The sequence below is a fragment of the Protopterus annectens genome, chromosome 13.part0, assembly GCF_019279795.1.
Source record: "Protopterus annectens isolate FY-2018-M chromosome 13.part0, PAN1.0, whole genome shotgun sequence".
NCBI lineage: Eukaryota > Metazoa > Chordata > Ceratodontiformes > Protopteridae > Protopterus > Protopterus annectens.
Window position 1 is genome coordinate 558,337,488 of NC_056747.1, and position 21,603 is coordinate 558,359,090.

General features: G+C 39.0%; 1 protein-coding gene across 2 annotated transcripts in view; it reads left to right on the plus strand.

The window, feature by feature from the left end:
* GALNT17 (polypeptide N-acetylgalactosaminyltransferase 17) overlaps positions 1-21,603 on the plus strand; it is a 1,233,091-nt gene that overhangs the window by 395,436 nt on the left and 816,052 nt on the right. The window lies entirely within an intron of this gene.

The following is a 21,603-nucleotide window of genomic DNA, read 5'->3' on the forward strand; positions in this document are numbered from 1 at the left end:
GAACCTAGCTCAGAACCCAATCCTGGGCTATCTGCTGACTCTGCATTGTTCTCCCTAATTGCCCCCCCCACTGGTGCCACAACTCCCAGTAACCTCCACAGTAGCCCCCCCATGATCCAGTCACAGCCAAATTCTGTCCTGATGGTCTCTCTGTCCTCCCCAACTACCCCCACATGCATTGCATCAGCTTCCCTCCTAAATCAGTCGATGTAAAATTATTGCCTGCTCCACTGTCTTGATTCCCGCCAGGTGCTGATGGGGTAACTGGAACCACCTCATTTGATGCTCGCTGTCTCTTGCCTTGAGCTGCCACCTAGCCCTCGGAGTGGACCACTGCCTCATTTGGCCAGATTCCCTCCCCCTGTTCTGTCGACACTACATCTACATTCAACATATCCTGTCTCTTTCTTTCTCTTCTCCCCACCTATTTTTTTTTTTTTAATATAAAATCTAGCCTTGCCTATACCTAAACCTAGCCCTGTCTACTGTGCGAATACTTTCATCACTAAAAAACCTATCCTGATCTACCTGCCCGTCCCCTTCCCCCTCCTAATGGTCTCTAACTCAGAGCACATGCATGGGCCACTGGGAGGTCGTTAACTCTCAAAAGACCGCAAAACAAACTCATCCACTCCCACCAATGCCATGAGGCTTATCTAAGAAATGCTCCAACAATGAAAATCCCTATCCTACCAACGAATGGAGCAGGAAACGCACGAGCAACTACATAGCTCTTCACCCTGCCAAACCTCCTCTCAGCCCGTGAACTCTGGAAAAGGTCAACGAAACACAATGGGAGCAAGGTAATCCCCACCCACAGGGAGAAATTCTCTCTCTCTTTTTTTATTTTTGCTTAGAGCAGAGCAGTACAGGGATGATTCCCCCCCCCCCTGTCCATATAAACTAGCGGGCCTACACAATGCTCTCCCAACCCAAAGACCCATGACCTAAGTGTTAAAGCTAACCTACTCCCTCACTCCCCTCCTGCAGTGTCATACCTCCTCACACCTCTCTCACAGCACCCCTGACCAAAGCAAATTACTTACCTACATTAATCAAGACCACCAATTGCAGGTAAACACATACACACACACACACACACACACACACACACACACACACACACACACACACACACACACACACACACACACACACACACACACCTTACAAAGCAGTCAACTGAAAGCACCCACCAAGCACACATACCCTCGAAGACCTACCTGTCACTGAAACAGGTCATCCTAGACGTAAGTCAGTGTCGCTCACCAACTCATGCCTAAATGTGACACCACTTCCCCTGCTTCAATAATATAAAAACTAAGCCCCTCCCCAAACCTATCTCACTTTCCCTAACTCCCCAAGCCAATTAACCTCTTAACACCCAAAACCCAGCTAACCTGACGTAATACTATACACAACCCCTCCTCTCCATTCCCTATATTCACCCCCCCCAAAAGGAAAGTCCTGGGCAAATTGGTTTGTCCCAAACCTCATTTTTTGAATGAACTGTTACAAAATGATACCACATACATTTTATGCAATCTGAAATTTATAACACAGCCAAGGCTGTGATACTAGTACCCATGAATCATGTATGGGCAGTGTCTGAGGTATTATCCTTTTCTCTATAAATGGCTATATCTTTGTCTCCCTAAGGCTTAGTATACCATATCTGAAATCACTAATCTGCCACATTCATCAGTCCTGTTAGCCTGTACAGTTCGTAGTTCACCTGCAAATGCTTTCTAGTGACAATACAATGGGTCTGCACCTTAATTGCTTTGGTAGAAAAGACAGCCCTTACAATGGGGATAAAAACACTATGCAGATTGGGACACAGGGATGCAAGATTCAGGTGTCTGGTATAATAGTTGTATTTTGACAATATGCAAATTGTATGTGTACACACCTCAGGGCCTGCGTATGCCTGAAAGGTTGCTGCTGTTTTGACAATATGCAAACTTGTATGTGTACACACCTCAGGGCCTGCGTATGCCTGAAAGGTTGCTGCTGCTGGTTATCACAGCTGCTCTCTGCAATTGCATTGCGAAGACACAATGATAGCTTCAATCTGGTTAATGGTCAGTGGTTACTGTCCACTGTTGGGTGATGGTTATAGTGCTCCATATGTTTGCTGTTGAATTATATTCCTATTTTTACATACACTCTGTAGGGCTCTTGTATATCAGCACCCTCTGCTACGTTATTATACATTACCTTAGCTCTCCTTATATTTGAGTACAATAACTTCTAGATATTGTCTATTTTTTCTCTTGGTTCTCTCTGTTTATGGGTTACAAATTATAACAGCATGCAAAGACTCTGTGTTAGAAGAATGACAGTGATGCCATGAGTAACAGACAAACTCAGTAGCCTGGTATTATATAAAAGAGAGGCATTCAGGCAGAAAAATATAAAGGTAGCATTTACCGACAGAAGATTACATTATAAGCCTTACAGCATTAATGCGCACCACATATTTTATAGCGGTCATAGTGTGGATGTGAACTTAAAATATTGTGATTTGTTTCTGTCTATGGTATACTATCTGTGTATGTGAATATTTTCTATGCTGTATTAATATATGACCATAATAATCTAAGACATTTTATATCAAAATAGTATGCAATATGTATTTTAATTAAAAATATCTACATTATTTTGCCATGTGTTTTAATCTCAAAATGAATGAGGTAACATTAACTTATTAATTACACAAGTTAGATGGCAGATCTTAACCAATCACTTATGATTAGTATGCTTCCAAAGTTAATGTCTGTAATTAAGGAAGGAAGTATAACTGTGTACACATTTTATTTCCTGAAACTATAGATCTTTGCTAAACTTTCTGATTTTTTCTTTTTATTTCTTTTGTTTGTGTGTGTTTTCTGGTTTGCTGTTTTTTAAAACTCCCATGTTGTTTTGCTTTGACATTCCTTACATTAACTGCCAAAACCAGTTTTATTCCTTGTCCCTACAATGGATTCTGCAGCTTTTATCATGGCCAAATTAAGCAAATCCTATTTTGTAGGAGAACATGCATCAAAGTACAATTACTATCTCTGTTGTCACAGTTTTTTTGTGAAGTTTATGAATGTTAATATATTTGCTCCATGTCTGTATAGTTGTAGTTTGTCAACTTGCCATGAGAGGTAAAAGAATGGTCCTGCCTTCATGTCAACTGCTCCCCTCAGCAACTCTTCCAATACCCACCATATTCCCTGCACTGAGTTCAGCTTATCCTTTCTCTCATCAGTGGGGATTTTGCCATGAGCCCCACCAATACATAACCTGCCCCCACTCTATTCTTATTACAGTCCTCCTGTGTTGTCATTCCACTTTCCATCCCACTTATGCTTGGCCCACTAGATTAGATTCATTTTACACCCAATAACTTGCTTCATGAAGTCAAGGCTATGGTGTGTGTCTACACTCACATGAGGGCATCTTCCAAAGTTGCAACCCTTCTGAACCTTACTTATGGTTGTATCTTACTATTGCTAACACTACCACTACTACTACTACTATCACTACTGCTATTGCTACTACTACTACTATTACCACTACTAATATCAGTACTACCACCACTACTACTGTTGCTGCTACTACTATCAGTACTCCTACTACCACTAGTACCACTACTACCACTACTGCTACCATTACCGCTGCTAGCACCAGAACTATTAATACTATTACTACTGCTTCTACTGCCACTACCATTGCTACTACTGCTACTATTGCCACTAGTATCACTACTACTACTGCTAGTACTGCTAGTATCACTACTACCACTTCTACTAGTGCTACTAGTACCACTAGTATAACTAGCACTACTGCTACTACCACTTGTATCACTACTACCGTTACTGCTACTACCACTTGTATCACTACTACCACTACTGCTACTACTACTAGTATCACTACTACCACTGCTACTAGTGCTACTACTACCACTAGTATAACTACTACTATCACTAGTATCATTAACACTACTGCTATTACCACTAGTATCACTACTAACACTACTACTACTACCAGCACTCCTACCACTTGTATCACTACTACTATGACTACTATTACTACTATTACTACCTCCACTAGTATCACTAATGCTACCACTACATTTTAACTGCCCCCTTTCTGGCATATCTGCCATCACATATCTGCACCTGTATCCCTTCCACCTTCCCTGACTTTTTCTTTTCCTGCATACTTCATATATCATTAGGTTCCCATTTTTATAACAGAAACTACATGTAATCTTAAAACAATGAGCCAAGATTCAAAATACATATCAATCATACCCTTATCACATACATAAAATTATCCTTGCATATCTACAGTATCATCATACAAATTTTCCTTGAATAGTTAGTCTCAAAGCATACAGCAATTCAGTAAGGAAACCGATCTCCTTAGTAATGATAACAGAAAGCACATCTTCTAATACATATGTATTTATTTATTATTTGTTAACCGGGAAAGTCTGACTTGGAACAAAGCCAATTTTCAGTGGAGGACCAGGGAGAAAGGCTCCAGATGCATGTCTTTGTAATGTGGGAGGAAACCAGAGCACCTGGAGAAAACCCACAAGAATGCAGGGAGGATATGCAGACTCCACACAGAAGGCACCCCAGCCGAGAATCGAACCAGAGAACCTCTTGCTGTTAGGTGAAAACTTTACCGCTGCACCTCTGTGCCGTCCAAGTTTTAAGTATTTAAATACCCATCTGTAGAATCCATGGCACCTCTTGTACCAAAGTTTTAAACTTTAACTTCAACTTCAGCTACCACTTCCATTTCACAAATTGCTTTCATTTTCTGTATATCAGTTATCTTCCACGCAATTCTTTGTTACTACTTTCTTGTAATTTTTTTAACTTTTAAATGCACACTGTGTAGTACCCAATTGAAGTCATCTCACATAGGTTGTGACACTTAATGCTTAATCATATTATTTCTTTATCAAAGTCCTGTAGGGCATGTGACTCTTAGAAAATGTTTAACCAAAGACAAAGTATTCTCTCCATCTCAAACAACATCAGGGAACATGACGGACAATCTGGCTGGAAGCAAAAATATTTAAAAACACTTTTCCAAACAAAAAACAACATTTTCTTAATCTAGTGATATATATTGGAACCAACAACAGATTTTTCTATGTCTTTTGGGATTTATACTTTCAGCTCATGTTCCTCGACTAGCCCAAGCTCATTTAAGGACTTTCCCATTATTGTTACAAGAATCTTATAAAGTGTGCTTACTATATCCTTGTCTGCGAATGCAATTATCCACCCCCTTAGAGCCTTTTTTTAGACAATGGCAAATTGACAAACCTACAAACATGGAAATAAAACCCAAAGAATCCTAAAGGTGTTACTACTCAATGCTAGCAACCTAAACACAAAACTCCAGACCCTACACAATCTCATCAATTTGGAGGACCTAGACATCTGTGCAGTTACCAAAACATGGTTTAAATCTACAGAAAGTACTCTGTTTCAGTGCCTTCTGCACATTTAGACCATCAGCTGCAGAGACAGGGACAAAAGATGGAGGAGATTCAAGCTATATTAACAGCAAGCATAACTCTGCATTACTTAAGCAGGACAATGCACTGGAATTTATCCAGGTACAAACCACCATAGACAAAGTCGCATACCATATCCTAGCAAGCTATAGGTCCCCCTCTACATCCCTAGAATCCAATAGCTCATACCCAGACCTACTGGTGGCACTCACTATTAAATCATGGAAAACTTTAACTACTCCTCTATAGACTGGGAAACATACACTGCCTCATACTCTCAGGCACAATTCCTGGACTTTATTAACACAAATTCCCTTCACTAGATAGTGTACACTCCCACCAGAGATTCAAACATACAGGACCTGGTACTCACCAATATAGGAGTGTTGCTCCCCCCCCCATGCCATGTTCTCACTGGTGAAGTTGGACGAAAAAGCTGTCTCCTTCAAAACAAAAATCAACTCTGCAAACCCTGTAACAGTTAGGAAGTATTTCAAAGCAAACATCATCCTATTAAGAGAGAGTTTGTCAAAATTCAGTGCCCTTCCCAACCAAGAGTTCACAATAAACTTGTGCTGAATTTTTCACAGAGACCCTGAACAGCCATGCAAATGGTTATATAGAGGTTGTTGTGCCTACTAGAAGTAGGCCCAAAAGAAACTCTAAAAACAAAAGATTCATAACCTTAATAAGGTATAAAACAAAAGGAAAGAAATTATGGCTAAAATCAGGAAGAGCAGCTCCCACAATGACAGAAGCTCTCTAATTAAACTGAACAGGAAATGAAGAGCATTAATCAAGACAGGCAAGTCTAGTTATGAGACCAGGATAACCTCACAGTCTAAAGACAGCCACAAGACCTTCTGCAGGGTTACCTATTACAACCATGAAACCGCAGTTGTGCGAATATGGAAACATCGACACATATTGAGTGAACCGCGAAAACACAGAACATCCTGAAGTGAGAAATTTGAAATGTTGAATCATCATAGTTGGCCCTTCTGTGGTATAGCTCCTTAAGGTAAGTGTGTAATAGTTATGGACCTTAGGGTTAGGATGCGGGTTAAGGTAAGTGCATACATAGTAATATATGTAAGCTTTAGTTTAGGGTTAGAAGTAGGGTTTTGTTAAGTGTATGTATGTATATGGATTATTTATTTTGTTTGGGTAGGTAGTACGTAGCGAGCGGTGGGGTTGGCCAACTATGCTGATTCGACATTTTGAATTTCATGGTTCAGGATGTTCAGTGTTTTCGCAGTTCACTCAATATATGTTGATGTTTCCATATTTGCATATGTGAGGTTTCGCGGTTATAATATAGATCCCTTCTGCAGCTATGTCCAAAACCTCAAAGGCAGCACACACTAGTGTGCCGACCTGGTGGTCAGTGATGTGACCTTTACTGAACGGAGAGACATAATGAATTTGCTGACTGACAAATTCAGCTCTGTTATCTCCGCTGCAGTTATTACAGTGTGAACTTGGTCAGTTAAATTATGCTGAAATAATGTAGGAAATGAAAAAAAAATTTTCTTTATTTAACTGTTTTCATTCAGGCCATCATTGGGTCAAAGGGTTGTTTAAAAAACATGTTGCTTTTTTTCCTTCTAATACACACACACACACACACACACATATATTTATATATATATATATATATATATATATATATATATATATATATATATATGGATTCACTTCAGAAGCTTGAAATACTGAAATCTCGAATTTCATTATCTCAAGCCCAAGAAGTGGAATCCACAAAACAACGAAAACTAAAAACTGTGAAATTCAAAACCTCGAATATCGGAAGTTTTGAATTTCGCAGTTTTACTACACACACACACACACACACACACACACACACACACACACACACACACCATCCACCACACAAACACACACAATCACTCTACTACATGAAAGCAGGGGGGCAAACCTCCCTGTACCCCCCCACTTAAATATTCTCACTCTGAGGTTGCACCACATACAAACACACACAAACCACCACACAAGCTACTTTCTCTTCACACACACACATCACAGCAACAAAATACACTGACACACACCACAGCCCCTACCTAATCCCCTTAACACACACACACACACACACACACACACACACACACACACACACACACACACACACACACACACACACACACACTTACCTGAATACATAACCATAGCGGAACTTTAGAAGCGCAAAATTCAAAACCTCTGGTATTCAAGGTTTTGAATTTTGTGCTTCTAAACTTTCGCTATTATGTGGATTCGGCTTCTTGGGCTCGAAATACTGAAATTCGAGATTTCAGTATTTCGAGCTTCTGAACGGAACCCATATATATATATATATATATATATATATATATATATATATAGATATATAGTTACACACATACACTTCCTTGTGGACTGGTTCATTGCTGATCCTGCCTAACAAATGATTGTTGCACACACAAATAGACAAATATATCCATTCCCCAGTGAGGATTTATCTGTTGTGTTTAGTTAACCAAATCCGCTGTTTTATAAATAACACCTGCCCTTTAGAGATTAGTTGAAGGATATCTTATTCCTTATATGTTTATTTCACTTAATGTAAATTAATGGTCATTTTTCCATTGACTCTAATCAGATACACATCATTTATTGTCTGAGAATTTACTTGTTTAGATTTCATCCTTTCTAAAAGACCTGATTAATTTGTATGCCAAAGGATGGATGGCCACAGTGTGGCAGCATGGTATGGTTATACGACTGTTTGTCAGCCATGATATGGTGGTAGGCACCCGTTGGATAATATTCCAAGGTGCCATGGTGCCAGATACTTTTGTAACATTGGAGATCTACATATTGTTAGCCCCAAACTATAGTGCTAATGCTACTATATAACATGAATTCTGGGAAGAATGAGGAAGGCAGGAGAGCAGTCTGCAACCAGACTGTTTACAAGGCTCAGACGTGTAAAAACCACTATCCCAAACAGCAACCGTGCACTAAAGTTACAAAAGAACTTGTGATACGGCTACAGTTCCTCTGCATGAATACAGATCCATGGCCTCTCCGAGGTATAGCTGGGTTGTCCAAAGTCTTGGGAATTGTTAAATGTCAAAGCACAGGTCAGCACCTTGAAGTAATTGTACATTTGACACATATGTTTTCCATTTTGCTGATGGTGCATTTGGTGTAGGCCTTCACATGGATGGGCTGTAGAGATAATGGCCATAATTTATAAATGTTTTTGGGATCATATCATTTATTAATTGCCTGACAGCACAGGGTATTAAGGTTCTGATTTAATAAGCTGCTTCTTGTCAAATGGGGCTTAATTCTATCAACTGCCATTTGCCTACAGTGTAACTGAGCAAGTCACGTACCCAGAATGTGCTCCCAGATCATCCATGAATAGGGTCACTTGTCTCAATAAATAAAATAAATTATCCATGAATGAAGATAAACATTTCCACACTGCCTTCATTGTACTGCACTGCCTTAGGTCTTGATTTGCTTGTGATGTTAGCCAGACGTCACACTCCTTGGTACTTTGCTTTTTCAGCTTATATCCTTTCAAATGTGGGAGAGTGGAATAAAGGTTACTGTGGCTTACTAGTTTCCAGAAATGTCCATGTTTCTCTACTTTGATGGACTCTCTGGACCAGTTTGTGACCACTGCTTTTTGCTGTACTCAGATGTGACTTCCACAGTGCCTTCTGCTGTGATGATAGGTGTTATAGACATTATTATAATGCACTTGGTGGTGGTACCTCAACACCACTCTGTGAATTGTAGATGGGGTAATACTTCTGTCACTATACTGTCTGAAATATGTTCAGCATATCATGTGTATCCATGGTGTGGCAACACACAGTCCTTCAGTGGCTCCTTTACATTCATCTTTCTGAATTGTGAACAGGCAGTTTTGACCATTTGAACACGTGGCATGGTCAGCTGTGTGAATCTTGCTGCATGTCTGTGACACATGACAGCAAAGTAGTTGACTGTTAGGAAATATGTAACATAACAAGTGCATACAACTATCCACAAGCAATGCAACAATCTCCTGCTAAGGTATATCTTCTTTTAGACATAATTTTGTCCTTTCTTCCACCATTACATTATACATAATATTATTTTAATTATTTGGTGCAGCAGTAGCGTTGTCGCCTCACAGCAAGAGGTTCTCCCATTCGATTCTCGGCTGGAGCACCTTCTGTGTGGAGTCTGCATGTTCTCCCCGCGGTCGAGTGGCATTCAAAAGACATGCGCGAATGGGCATGCCTTTGTTGAAGGTTGGGCGTCGGGCTGGCACCTCAGCACCATAAAAATCAACTGCCAATCATTAGCGGACCGGAGTTCTGCTGTGGCGACCCCTAACCAGGAAAAGCCAAAAGAAAAACATTATTTTAATTATTTCAGTTCTTATTAAATATGTGTGTTGCACTTATAGTGACCTGTGTTGTAATAATACTTTGTACTTCTCTGCTTTGTTCCATCTGTTTGCATTTTTTAGTCAGTTCTGGGATGTTAGTCTTTCCTTTTAATTAGCAGTTGTGGGAAGATTGTGTTTCTTCATTATTCTGCACTTCTGCTACTTTTAAAAGCAATCCGTTCATATTTTAAAACCTGTTAGATCATAGTTTTGTAGCTTAAATCTAAGTTGTAGCAGAACTGTGTACTACTGCCAGATTTTGAAAGTTAAGTAATTTATTATTGCATTTTTCTATAAACAGTGTTACTGGTAAATTCTGAATAGTTTCGTGCCTTAAACTGTAGTCGAAGGTCAATAGTGAGAGAATTGTCTCTGCCCCAGTTTCTGCTTCAGTGCTTTTATATTCTGCCTATCTTTTACCACTTAAAGTTGCATTCTGTGTCTCCCCATCCCCCATCAACACATTAAGCTAAAGTTTCTGAAAGAGTTCCAATACTGCCATTCTCTAACTGGATGCCTCTCTAGCTAGCCTGCTTGTTCTAGTCAACCATTTTGCTGCTGCTGGTGCTTTATAAGGTTGTGTCTATGGACTCCACCCCTTATGATAATCTGATGTCCAAAGTTCCTCCCTCCCCCTTTTCATTGTTATTTCACTGTTGCATAAGCTATGTATGTACTCTTTCCACCCATTGTTTTCTATAGATCCATAGAATCAGCATTACACTTGAGTAAATCTCCTTTACTACATATTGTCTCCTACTAATTTTCCATGAGCTCAGCAAAGCTTGGAGTCCTAGCCTGCATTCCAGAAGTGTTTTACTTTTATCCATTGCCATCCATACCAGTTAAGTTTCTTTGATTGCTAAATTACACTTCTGCTATTTTCAGCTTTTGAGTGTACATTTCACAGATTTTTTGTAAAAAAAATGCTCTTACTCTCACAGTTACTGCTGTAAGACTATCTTGAAATTGCCTTCAGCAAGGGGTTTCCATATAGTTATTTAAATGGTTTGTGGTAGCATTGCAGTTGTTGACCTGTTCTACTGTGCTTTTACATTAGGAGGACTGAGTTTATTCAACATGCAGCAGAAGGTCTACATGAATTGGGAAATACATAAAAGGACTCCTAGTGCAGTAATTTTAGAAGACTCATTGGTTAGTTTTTTTTTTCTGTGCTGCTGTAAATTTTCGGCATTTGTGTGGGTTAGCAGTGCCTTTTACAGCAGCAAACACATTGAAAGCAAATTTTCTCTGTAAGAAGGTCCATAAAACTGTACCCTGAAAAGCAGCGATAAAGCACAAATACCTCGTGTGCTGCCAAGTTTAAAGCAGCCAGTTGGGTGTCAAGTAGCAAAACCTATGGATTTACTAGAATTCAATATTATGTAAACATTAAAGTTAGTAGAATTAGTACTGTGTAGCATAATCTACTCCAATAACTCACCCTTATTAGCCTTCTAACCCCAATACACTACTGCTTTGTAGCTCTAAAATCGAAGGACTGGACAGTATTGATATGCATTTTCCTAACTTCTCTGCAACCAGCTTGGTGGGATTCTACTTCTAGCACTCGAAAAGCCATGTCATCGAATTTCACTTTCGCCAGAAGAAAATTGTGAAAATGAAATACCTGCACAGAGAATTTTTCCCAACACGTGCCCAAACTTCAACAAAACATACACCAGAGTAAATAAAACTCACCTAGGTTGGAGGGGCTATAACCCCCACCCTCCTAACTATATATACCAACTCTGGGATCACACTACAGTGTAAAAAAGGGCATGTTGGGCAAATGTTTACTTGCCCTGGGAAAAATTTGCCATTTGGATATTATGTTTTCACAGTTTTCATCTCACAAAAATGAAAGTCGATGATATGGCCATTTGAGTATTAGAGGCAAATCCTTTGGTGGATATGGGCATGTTGAGACAAGGTGGCCATTGTCCCATGTTTACTGACAACCACTTAATCCTTAAAGAAGCAGACCGAGTATGAGAAAGGTGTACTTACACAATGACACCAAAGGTTAAGCACTTGAATAAAAGTACAGATCAGGTTGTCAAAACTATGCACACAGCACCCACATCACATAGCACACAATACACACTTAGACCAAAGTATGCGGAGGCACTTAAAAACAATCTTTCTAACCAACAGTGATCGCCTTGACCATCCGTTGTCAAAACTATGTCTCAGCAAGCCCAGAAGCACTCGGAAAAAACAACACCTAACACCATACCTACTGTCATTCTCAGTGGAGCTCCAAACACTAAGCCCCTAAGGCAAGCAGACTCCCCAGGGCTGTTGTCATAGGGGACTGCATTGTAAGATAGACTGATGCCCTTCTAATCAAGTAAACAAAGAGAAGATAACTGTTAGTTGGTTATCAGGAGCCCGAATCCACCAACTCTTGCACACACGCAAGCCATTACACCACAGGTACTAGTATGATTCCATCATAGTCCACGTAGGTATAAATAACCTGAGATATACCTCCCTGAGCTATATGAAGAGGGACATTATGGAACATTTAGACTGTGTCTCAGTCTGGTACGAGTCTAGCACTGAGCCACATATTAATCTAAAATGTCAACACATGGCACAGAGAACAGAAGGTAGAACTGTAGTCTTTAATATAAATCACATAAAAAATGACGATAACCACTTTCATCCGTTAAATTACCAACTTCTTCAGATAAAATTAGTTTTCCATTTAATCATCTAAATACTGAACAATAAGATGTGATTGGTTAACACAATTATAAAATTCTTCATGATTCACAAAAACACAAACCTATCAACCAGTGGAGAATACCAGATATCAGTTCAAGTCCATTAGGCTTTCTTCCTAAAACGATTTGGACCCATAGCTTATTAGTATTCAAAACACTCCCCTTCTTTATTAATTGGTGAACACAGAAACTCTTCCCCCAATAAGCTACTTCAAAACATGCCCCACTCATTGGTGTAAAACCAAGGCACCTCATAGGCCGTATTGGTCCATTATTCTCTGAACAACCTATAACAGTAATTATTCCTTTCACCTTATCTTTTTCTAAAATAACTATCTACGTTATAAGACTAGTTAAAATGACTGACTTCTTATTTTAAGTTAAAAATATTCACTTAAAATATTAAAATAATAAATTACGATAGAATTATAGAGAACTTGAAGGGCTTACAGCTTATTTCATTGTTCAAAGATCTTGTTAAAACTCATAACACTTCCCTTTTCTGCTATCTAGTTAATGCAGAACAAGTTCATCCAATAAAATACTTTGAAACTTCTACAACTGATTGGTGGAAAACACTTTTTCTTTAAGATCATCGGTCCCTTTGCTCTTTGACCAGCTGATACAGTGAACCTCGTAGCAGGCAAATTCAATTCCAAATTTAGCCTCCTGTCACCCCCAACCATCCCCTGGCAAATACTGTTAAACATAACCCCTCCAGCTATAACAAGGGAACATGTACTGACTGCACTTTTTAAGCCAATAACCCTACCTCAGTGGGCCCCATTGACATCTAAGGATGCCTCCTGGATAATCTGAAATATGACTTATCAGGACACTAGACATCATTATTTAACAATAGTCTTAAAAGAGGCTTTGTACCATGTGAATGGAGGAATGTGACAGTCATCCCCCTTCATAACGGAGGACCTTCTGTCGATCCTGGAAACTACAGACCCATTATAGGTTCATAGGTGTTTATTAGGCTTACAACCACAAGGGCCTTTTTAAGCCTAGCCATGCATCCCAAATCTCTGACAAGTTCTGGTGATAAGTGTAAGCAGGGGCTTGGGAGGTGAATCATTTACAAGCAAGAGCTTGGGAGTTGAACCATTTACAGGCTGCCTGTGTCCATTAAAGACATAGGTCCCAAGCCAGAGACAAATTTCCTGTTCCCCATCCAACTGTCCAAGTTACACTTGAATTGGGTTAGGGAGGAACTCTGTTTTACATGAATGGGGAAGCCTGTTCCAGAGATGGAGTAGTCGCTGGGATAAACACCTCTCTCTCTCCAGCAGGTCCTATTTATGTCACAGGGAAAGTTTAAGTCTTTAGAATGGGTAATTCTGGTGCTGTTTGATTTGTGGATATGCTGGAGGTCCACTGAGTGGGGTCTGACAATGCTTTGTATGCCAGGTATATATCTCTCTTCAACAGCTGGTAGGAATCAGAATACAGGGATAGAGCCTTGAGACAGTCTGCATAGGACATGGTACTTGCACCCTGTATTCTTTTTGTGAGGAACCTCTGTGGATGTTCCAGATGTTGGTTATGCCTGGTTAGGTACGTACTAAAGGGGACATTGTACTCTGATATGTTTGATGAATGATGAATACAGTGGAACAATGACTACTATGGACCTAGATGCCATACTTTTGTGTATAAGTTGTACAACATAGAATGATTTCCTCACTACCATAGACACATGATGGTCAAAGGCTAAATTACTGTCTGTGTGTCCCCAAGTCCTTGACTACTGTATCAACTCTTAGGGGCATATTGTCAATAAAATAGTTTTCCAGGAGTGGATGACTCCCCAAACAAAGTCTGACTAGTCTTATTTGAAAAGCCATGGAAACAATTATCATGAATTATCAACAAGGATGAAGGAGACCTCTAGACACTGAATCCATCCCAGTTTGGCTTTGTAAAAGGAAGGTCATGCTTACTGAATCTGGTGGATTTCTTTGAAAAGGTCACTAAGACAATGGATGAGGGAAAGATGGTGCATACTGCCTACCTAGAGCTGGCTAAAACATTTGATACAATATGCCACTTGGCCATTGTCAGCAAACTTATGGAACTGCAGTATAAACCCCTTTTATAACATGCTGAATAGCTGTCTGGCTCACTAGTAGGAGTCAGGAGTTCAGAATCAGTAAGGCTGCTTTCACAAAGATGCTGGTCATCAGTGGAGTCCTCCAGAGCTCTGTGCTGGGCCTACTCCTCTTTGCCATCTACATCTTAGATGTCAAAAACAATGTTAAAGGCCTTTGGCTAACCAAGTTCACAGCTGATTGCAAACTGCGAGCAGTCACTGAATATCCCCAAGAAGAGAACACCCTTCAGTAAGGTCTAGTACAGACAAATGCTTGGTGCCAAAGTCATGGTTTAAAAACTCAGTACTAAGAAATGCATTATAGTATTTTATGGGAAGTCTACCATCCCAGTAATAAAACACCATTAAAAGCTGATTTTTGAGGGCTTTGTGAACTCATGTAGTTAGTTGCCTAGCCTTCAACCAACATGCATCCAAGGTAGTAAGAAATTCCTTATTCAGATAGGGGGATATTCAAAGGATATTTAGATGCCTCTCCACAAAGGTGGTAAGAACACAGACACTACCAACTTCAGACCCATAGCTATATTCTCTCCTCTCTCTAAATTTCTGGAGAAAACCATCCACTCTCAGCTAATGCCCTACCTAACCCAGCACAAACTTCTCTCTTCCACCCAGCACGGCTTCCACTCTGGCCACAGCACCATGACAGCCCCCCTTTCCTTCCTTGAAACAGCCAACCTAGCACGTGATAGCGGTAAATATGTATCTTCTCTATTTCTTGACCTCTCAAAGGCATTCGACACAATCTCCCATTCCCTACCCCTCTCCCAGCTCTCACACTTGCACCTATCTCCCTCAGCCTTAGTCTGGTTCTCCAACTACCTTTTCATGCGCCAACAGGCTGTACAATGGAAAGAATCAACCTCCCCTTTCTTACCTACACCCCACAGGAGTTCAAGGATCAGTACTGGGCCCACTCCTCTTTAACTTATTCATCAACAACTTCCACCACTCCATCCCTGATGCCTCAGTCATCCAATAGGCTGATGACTCCTCCATCATCTGTTCAGTCTCCTGCCCCTCCAAACTTCTACTCAATACCCAAATAGCCTTCTCCAAAACAGAATCATGGATACAATCCCATCACCTAGCTCTAAATGCCAACAAAACAAAACTAATGATTTTAACTCCCACCAAAACCTCACAATTCAACAAGGACCAATTTTTCATCAAAGGCCACTATAACTCCCCTCTAGAAATCGTTCCTAGTACCAAGCTACTTGGCATTACCATTGATGAAAACCTAAAATTCGATTCCCACATCCTCCCGGCAACCAAAAAAACCCACCAGAAAATCGGTCTCCTCTACAGACATAACTGCTTACTCCCTCCTCCCGTCAAACTTTCGCATCTACCTTCCTTCTCTTCTCTATTTTGTACAGTGCTCCCCTATTCTCCAACCTACAACTTGGCCGACGTTCCAAACTCGAAGCTTGTTACAACAAAATCTGCAAATTTGCAACCAATTCTAAGAACTCCTCCCATCACTGCCACTCCCTTCACACCCTAAACTGGCTAGAACTCCACAACCACCTTAAATACCTACAACTTACAACATCCCACAGACTCATCTTTAAACCAACAGAATGCCCCTCTCTTGCCAGATCTCTATCACCCTACACACCTAGCCGCACACTGAGATCCAAAGGCCAAAACCTCCTACATGTATGCAAACCCCTACACCCACCTGGCCAACTATTACTATCCCACACCATAGCTAATCTGTGGAGCACTCTCCCCACACCACTATGTAACATACCAAACCATAACTTCAAATCCATGCTTCTTTCCCATTTTGCCTCCAAATGGGAATGTCCTTCACATGCTCCCACCTAAAACACCCACACCACTAACTCCACACCTAAATCATCTTTTATTTGCCATATTTAACAAAATGTCATAGGTCATTCTCTATACATATTTCCAAAAATTATTTCTTTTGCATGCCAGCCTCTCGCCTTTCTTACACATATTCTCAAGCTGACACCCTCTTAATTGCAAAGCAGTGTATATATTATTGTAAAAATGTTATTCCTGTACGTACTAATATTGACATATGATACTCACATTATCTATTACTAATGTGGTAACTTTCTGTAATTTTGCCTTTTTGCAAATTTGACAAATTTCTGTACTTTATAGTTTGTAATGTTGCAAATTTCTGTATTTTATATTTTGTAATGTTCCAAATCTCTGATTTTATACTATGTACCGGAGCTTTTCTCCTTGAGTCTCCACAAAAAATGGGCCAGAAGCCCAGCTGGACTAACCCGGTTAACAAACAATAATAAATGAAATGAATAAATTATATGTTGCTCAACTTATAAGAAAGGGCATGGCATCTAGGTCCAGAGAGCTCACTGTACAACTGTGCTCAGACCTCATCAGGCCCATAATAGAATATAAAGCCTCCTTTGGTATGTACCTGACCTGACACATGCAGCAACTAGAATGTCCACAAAGATTCCTTACAAAATGAGTACAGGGAGTAAACACAATGTCCTACTCTAATCATCGCAAAGTCCTGTCTCTTTTACTCTGTATCATACAGACTTCTGGGAGTTAATCTCTAACTGTTTTGATGAATCGCCACCTATGTAAATCAAATTTGTGGGTCACATTTGGGTTGTTTTGGCTACGCTTGTAATGGCCCATGTGGTCAGTAGTCTATTATCACCTATGAGCATATGTGGGAGGTTGGCATAATGGTTAAGGTGTTTACTTTTACAGACACAAGATACAGGGTTTGATTCTCACATGAGGTAATTGGTTAGGCTTAAAATGGCAACAAGTGAAGTTAACCTAGTACTAATCTATGAACTTATGAACATCATTCCTTATAGATCATGAAGTGTAGAAATTTCTAAGCATTTACATTTCTTTTGTACTTCTGGAAAGCTATCAGTTAAACTGCCTTCTTTCCAAACTGCAATTAGCCTGAATAAACAGAAAAGTGTAAATATTTGTTCATCATGGAATCACTGAGTTATAACTTTTTCTGGCAAATATGGAAATCAGGCAAGTCTATATTATCATTCTACCTCTGAAATAGCAATTTGGTTTTGGCGTCTCCTTTACCAAAATTATTAAAACCCAGATTGTTGATATATGTATGTATACATTCTTTTTGACTGGTTGGTTGGGTGTCCATGAACCCTTTTCAGTCACAAGCTGTGTGCAGAAGGCACAGAAAAGTAAATGCAAAATATTCAAATGCAGTATTTCAAAGATTAAATCAGTTGATTACACAACTTTTTCATTGGCTAAAATCTTGAATTGTCCAGTAATCTACAACCATTTACTGTAAAAATGGTTGATAAATAATGCAGTAACACCTGTACAGAGTAGATCCTCCAGGAGACAAATCTGAGTCAGTATATGAAAACGTAGTATGGCCTGAGATCTGAAGAGTGATTAACAAGTTATGAAAGGAGTGGATAAAGCAGAGGAAGAGTTATTGATTAGTGGACTGGGTGCACTCATCAATTTATTGGAGAAGGTGTTACCATGCTACTACTAATACAGGAAGCTGAATTATAAATTAAATGTACATATTTATAATAGAGGGAAGTCCCTCTGTTATGATACAAGAATCCTGAGGAGTTATGCCTTATGTGTAAATGTAGGAACAAGATGGAGGAGTATGGCTGGGAGGTGAAAATTATCCTCTGTTTATAAAGCAGGTGCACTTTTATGCACGTTTTAGGCATTCCGTTAGTTCCTTCCTGAACTGCAATTACTCAGTAAGTTACCACAGTTGTGCTGGGTGATGATTCCAATTAACAGGGATAATCTTACTTAAGGATTTTCCACCTTTAGCAAAGGCCAAAAGGGGGTTGGAGTAAAGCTAAAGTGTTGGCGTCATGGCTTCTGAGACTGTGAGGGAAGGGTTTTATTTGAATTGTCATTCTTAGGATTGGGCAGAAAGAACTATTTAGTATAATAGTAAGCATGCATAAAAGTATGGAACAGGTTGCAACTGGAAGACAGTTGGTGTTTCGCAGGATGATGCAGTGTTTGGTCTGGAGTGAGAAATGAATGAATTTACATGTTTCATTAACTGCTGTTTATGGTTTAAAAGTTTTACATGCAGAATAAAGAGTAGTAACTGTTAGGGCATAGACTACTCTTTGGATAAGTGTATTATTTTCCAGAGCTTTTCTGGCTTACTTTGTTGAGGTGGTTTAACATGGAACATTTCATTATAGATATTAACTTTTGTTGTGGTTTCTGAAAGACAGTGTTTAATCAAGTATTAGGCCAAGATAGTAAATTCAGTTATGCTAATTATTAGTTCCTCAGGGTATTGGTCATGGGATGGAGCAGGTTTATTTTTCTGTTGGGAGCCAAAGCACATTTTATTGATATTAAGATAAGTTTATTTTGGGTAAGAAACATAAGAACAGATCTGAAGCCCTTTTGAAGGGCATATTGGACTGAGGAGGAAAAGAAAGGACACATTTTGCAGATGATAATGATGATGATTGTATAAAGTGCTATTTTGCCTGAAGGGATAGAAGTGGAAATGTCATTAATAAAGAGAGGCAGACAATAACATAGGCCTGAAAATGGTCCACTGCGGGACTCGAGCAGAGCCCCATCAGGTTGTAAAGCACCAGCTTGAACTACAGTGGTTCTGTTAGTGAAGTAATTCCTAAACCAGAGTACAATGTTATCTTCAAAGCCTAGAGCACTTAACTTGTGAAAAACAATGACTTGCTCTACACTTTTAAAGGAACTACATGGATCAGTCAAGGAATTGGTCTACACTTTTAAAGGATCTGCATAGATCGATGAAGACTACCCCTGTTAGCTACCACGTTTACATAGCCGAGAAGATTCAGTCTTTGAAAGTATAAATTACCATTACAGTTTTATAGCCTGCTGTGGGTCTGTGAGGATGCTATATTTGCTATAGTGATACATGAGTTTTTTTTAAAAAGTTTTGACTGGGCAGGGGATATTATAGGACAGTAGTCATGTGGACAAGAAGTATAGACTTGTGAATGGATATAATGAGAGTGTTTGAACTGGGCGGGTACATCACCTGTAATGATTGAGAACTGAATATGTGAGCAAGTGATTTAGAAAGTTATTTAGTACACATTGTAGGAAGGCTGGGGTTTGGGTGCTATATAGTGATGAGATTTCTCTGAAACAGAAGTAGGGATACCAGCTGGAGTGCAGAAGTGGATGCAGGTGAAAGGATATTGGTGGATGGTGTGTAATTGAACAGCCCTGTATTGATGGTTTGCAGAGACATTATTAGTTTATAAAAGTGAGGGTGATACATTACTTATGCTACAATTGTTGTTAGAGATAGTAGTGGCAATGTAGAATATGTTGTTTAAAACCTTTGAAAAGTATTGAGGCTATGCAACTGTGGCTTGAAGTTTGATGCATAAAAAATACACAAACAACAGAATGTATCACACTTAATGAACATTTGAAGTCTGCGTTTTATGGCCATTGATATACCGTTTGCTAAGTGTATAGTGTTCTGAGTGACAGACAACACAGACGTAATGCACACCTTCTTCTTCCTGATTTTAGTTTTCCTACTGATATTCTTGCAGTTTTAAATATTTACAGGGATTCATAGGATTCATAAAGGTTACCAAAAAATAGACTATATGTACACTAAGCACAAAAAATGTGATAAGAATTTTATTGAATACATATCGTCTACACTTAGTGTAGGCTTTATTGAATCTGGCCCACTGTTTTTAGACCCATATTTTGTTAAACATTCTGGACAGCTTATTCTTGTGTCTAACAACAAATAGCTCAGAAAGTGACACAGAACATTAAAACTTGTATAATGTGACGTCTGCAAAGTAGCAAAACACTTTCCTACATCAAAGATACATTGAAATAAACACTGTTCAGCAGATTTGTACCTATAGCACACATGCCCTTATTTTTTTATTTTTTTCATTTGCTTCTTTTCTCTTGTTGATTACATTTCTGAAATGATTTGTTGCAGGGAATCTAGAGAATGTCTGCATGGTGATGTTCATGACATACAACCAACAAGAATGAGAAGAAAAGATTGGCAAAAGTATAAATACTCAAAACAAAATGTATGTTTGAACTTTGGCGGAACCTCCATGACCACTCAGAGCCACAAATAATTAATAAACATAATAACCGTTTAATATAATTATTCATCTAACTGAAAATCAAATGTAAAATGTTTAAAACAATTCTACTAATATCACACTATTACATAAAACCAATATCACAAACATATATCAAAATAGAGAAAATATATAAAAAAAAACTTTTATAATATCCTTGTATCTATAGGTTGAAACAATTTGTATTTGAATTATTTTTGTTTGCTGGTTTCGAGTAGGTTATTATAAAAGTTATGACATTTATTAATCAAAAGGAAATGAGGTTATGAAAGGATTTATATGTGTACATGAAAGCAGGGTCATTTGTTTGATGAACTCCATATGTGAAGAAAAAAACGCTGAAGCTAATATTGCATTAATTCCATCTTTGTTTTTACAGTTTAAATAAAGTGCTTCATTATGATTATTTTGTGGCTCCGAGTGATCGAGTAAGTTTTGCTACAGTGTGCATACCCACAAGAAAGCAGTTTGAATAGATGTTTTTATAATTAATTATTTGTGTCTTTGAGTGGTCGTGAAGGTTCCACCAAAGTGCAAACATACATTTTGGTTTGGATGATCATGGAGTATCTCTTAGCAGCAGTGGGTTTATATTCAAATACAAATATTTAGCATGTTTCCCAACATATTTTATAAACCTGTGC